This window comes from Sapajus apella, unplaced genomic scaffold (genome assembly GCF_009761245.1).
Source record: "Sapajus apella isolate SASKATOON/1434 unplaced genomic scaffold, GSC_monkey_1.0 scaffold46, whole genome shotgun sequence".
Taxonomy (NCBI): domain Eukaryota; kingdom Metazoa; phylum Chordata; class Mammalia; order Primates; family Cebidae; genus Sapajus; species Sapajus apella.
This window is the reverse complement of record NW_022436986.1, coordinates 14024308-14028143: the sequence shown is the minus strand read 5'-3', so window position 1 is coordinate 14028143 and position 3836 is coordinate 14024308. Positions and strand designations below refer to the sequence as shown.

Sequence of the window (3836 nt, the reverse complement as noted above, 5' to 3'; positions counted from 1 at the left end):
CGTTAGCCAGGCTGGTCTTGAGCTCCTGATCTCAGGTGATCTGCCCATCTCAGCCTCCCAAAATACTGGGATTACAAGTGTGAGCCACCAGCTCTGCCCAGTCCAGGTTTTTAAGGACCACTCTCCCAATAAAACTGTGAGGGAGCCCTAATGAACCCCAACACTCAGAGGAGCCAAGAGACTTGCCCAGGGTTGCTGCCCAAGGGACAAAACAGGACTTGAAAATAGTTTGAGCCCAAGCCTACCTCTTTCCCTTCTAGGAAGAATAATGGTGCCAAAAAGTGGGTGTTTGGGGAGCAGTGTCAGCCCAATTCTACCTTTGCCAGCTCCTTCAGGTTTGCCCACTTTTTCACTTTTTCCTCCCACCAGTGTTTCAGGGCTGTTGGGCCAGCCTAACAGTCCAGGTTCTACAAAGGGCAAGAACTCCAAGCCCAGCATCTATTTATCTGCTTTGTCATCTTCTTACTACCCATGCAAGTAGATACTGACTGGTTTGCTATGGATATTCCTGCATTCTTTGATAATCCAGCCCTGGAGAAGAGGGATATTTGAGCCATTGAACTATAATTGACATGGTGCCAGAATCAATCCAAAGGAAACCTTTGTGTGTCTATTTTATACCAGATTCAGGGACACAAAGATGACCAAGGTCCTGTCATGAGCTTCAGGGCACTCACGGCTCAGTGAAGGCAGATAGACGAGGAAATATCGCAAACAAGGCAGGCCTTGGCAGTAACTGTTAATGGTGAAGGGAGATCCTTTCAGGAGGAGTTAAGACTGGAAGTTTTCTTGGAGGTGACAGCATTGGTGATAATCCTTGAAAACTGATTTATTAAATTGCTCCACTTGGAGATACAGTAGTATGAGCAAAATCCTAGAGGTAGACAAGTTCAAACAAGATGATGAAGGCAGTGAACAGGAGAGTATGGCTGGAGTTGAAGGCTCATTCAAGTCAATAGTAGGAGACAGAGGGGTGAGGCTGGCCACTGATTTGGACCAGGTCACTGAGAGTCCCAAATGCTGGCTTCCATAGAGCTTGACTTTTCCTGGTGGGGATCATTAGGAAGATCCATGCTTTAGAAAGATGCTGGAGAGTTGAGAAGATGGGGTGTAGAGAGAAAAAAAGGAGTGAAGTACCCCCCGAAAGAAAGGTTCAGGTGAGAGATGACAATGACACAGGCTTAGATGGCAGACACAATGGTGAAAAGTCGCAAAGGCACTTTTCCCAGCAGAGAGAAAGTGATGTGGATTTTTTTGTTTGTTTTTGTTTTTTGTTTTTTTTTTTTTTGGAGAAACATTGTGTTTAATGGTAAAGCTTAGCCCACCCCAGCACTAGGAATGGTATGGGGTCGCCACAGCAGGGACAGGCAGGTGACCCCACAGAGCGTCACATGGCAAAGAGGATAAGGAAGGCGACCATCAAATAGAAGAGCCCCATGGCCTCAGACAGGGCAAAGGAGAAGAGCTGCTACTTGAGAGATGGTTCCTGGCAAAGCCAATGATCAAGCTGCCAAATACCGTTCCAATGCCAGCCCCTGAACCAGCCACACCAACTGTGGCTGCCCCAGCACCAATAAACTTGGCTGCTGTGTCAATGTCCCGGGAGACAACACTGGTCTGAAACTCCTATCGGGCCACCTGGAGTGGGGAGCTGCTGTAGGAAGGCTGTTTAGATGAATTCTCTGGGCTATTCAAGAAGGAGGCAGACACAGGCCTGACTAGACCCCTGGTACAACAGCAGATCAGAGCCGGAGAAATGAGTAATGCCCCGGTGGTCTGCATTTTTTTCAGTCTCCCAGCTTTAGCCCTAGGTCTCTGCCGAAAGTGATGTTTTTAAGGACAGTGTTAGCAAAGCAGGAAAGAAAAGGACTCCAAGGCTGGGCACTATTGGGGGCAGCCCCAAGGACAGAAGTCCTCACCATAGAAAGTGGTAGCATGGGACCAGCTTGAGATAAGTGGTGATGGAGATGTGGTCAGGGCCTGCTCCAGGGAAACCTGTACAAGCATAGGAGGTGAGCACACTTCTTCACTGGCCCCAAAGCAGTGGGCCTGGCAAAGCCAGCTAGAATTGTGTGTGTGTGTGTGTGTGTGTGTGTGTGTGTGTGTGTGTGTCTGAGACAGAGTCTCACCCAGGCTAGAGTGCAATGGTATGATCTTGGCTCACTACAGCCTCCACCTCCTGGGTTCAAGTGATTCTCCTGCCTCAGCCTCCCAAGTAGCTGGGATTACAGGCAAGAGCCACCACACCCAGATAATTTTTGTATTTTTAGTAGAGACAGGGTTTCACCATGATGGCCAGGCTGGTCTTGAACTCCCTTCCTCAAGTGATCTGATTGTCTTGGCCTCCCAAAGCGCTGGTATTACAGGCATGAGCCACCGTGCCCAGCCTCTGTTTTTATGTTTGTTTGGTTTTTAAGCCTGTTTTGGGCAAACAGTAACTCAGACTCCTGGGAGCCAAAATAAAGGGAGTCTCTCTTGAGGTTCAGTCAACCACTGAAACAATTAAAATTAGGAGGAAATATTCTTCCCCTCCTCACAACCCCTCTTTCAGCAGAGAGGGTGACAGCCAGAGAACAAGGAAACCCGTTTCAAGGTCACCACTTAACTATGAGATCTTGGAAAAAGTCGCTTTCCACTTTCTCTGTGATCCTCAGTTTCCTTCTCTTTGTAATGCCTACCTAACCAACCTCACAGGCTTATTAAGAGGATCAAAGTGAATGCAGTTTCAGAGTATAGAGTACTATTCAAATATTACATACTCTCTTTCTCATTATTGTATGGCCATTATTATATGCTACCTGCCAGGAGTGGAGAGTGAACGACCTGACCTGACCATCTTTCCTTTTTTTTGAGAGGGAGTCTCGCTCCGTTGCCCAGGCTGGAGTACAGTGGCGTGATCTCAGCTCATTGCAACCTCCGCCTCCTGAGTTCAAGCGATTCTCCTGCCTCAGTCTCCCAAGTAGCTGGGACTACAGGTACCCTCCACCACGCCAGGCTAATTTTTATATTTTTAGTAGAGACGGAGTTTCACCCGGTTGGCCAGGATGGTCTTAAACTCCTGACCTTGTGATCCACCCACCTCAGCCTCCCAAAGTGCTGGGATTACAGGCATGAGCCACCGTGCTTGGCTGACCTGACCATCTCTTTAATTATGCCAGCATCCAGAAAAGGTAAAACTACCTTTTCTTGATCCTGTTTTTCCCAATAAAATTTAAATGCACTTAAAAAAAAAAAAAATTTAAATGCACTTCTCTGCCCATAGCACTTTCACAAATATGGTGAATAATCCTAAAACCCACCAGACTTCCTGTAACAAGTGTGGCAAGCACCAATTCACAAAGTGATGCAGAATGAGATGGGCAAAGATTCTCTGTATGCCCAGGGAAAGAGGTGCTACAATAGGAAGCCAAGTGGCTATCACGGGCAGACAGAGCCCATTTCCAGGAAAAAAGGCTAAAAGTAGGAAGAAGACTGTGCTGAGGCTTGAGTGCCTTAAATCAGCTGCAAATCTAAGAGAGTGCTGGCTGTGAAGAGATGCAAGCATTTTGAACTGGGAGGGCTAAAGAAAAAGGGCTAAGTGATCCAGTTCTAAGTGGCATCTTTTGTTTTATGATAAAGACAATAAACCCTTGAGTTTATGTTCACTTCAAAACAACAAAAAAAGGAAATATAAATGCCTAGTGTCTATTGACCCAGAAGCATGACATGTTTTATTTCATTTTTCTCAGTAGCAATTGTCCATGAAAAAGAACCATGTCCCCTGGCTTGAGGGTTTTAAGCAAGTCTTATTTTTTGCTCTTAAAGAACTTCTAAGGATTTCTGCAAACACCAAATCA

General features: G+C 46.5%; 1 pseudogene; it reads right to left on the bottom strand.

Annotated features, from left to right (window-relative positions):
- Positions 1–1387: 1387 nt before the first annotated feature.
- Positions 1388–1827, bottom strand: LOC116524915 (annotated as a pseudogene).
- Between the last annotated feature and the right edge of the window lie 2009 nt (positions 1828–3836).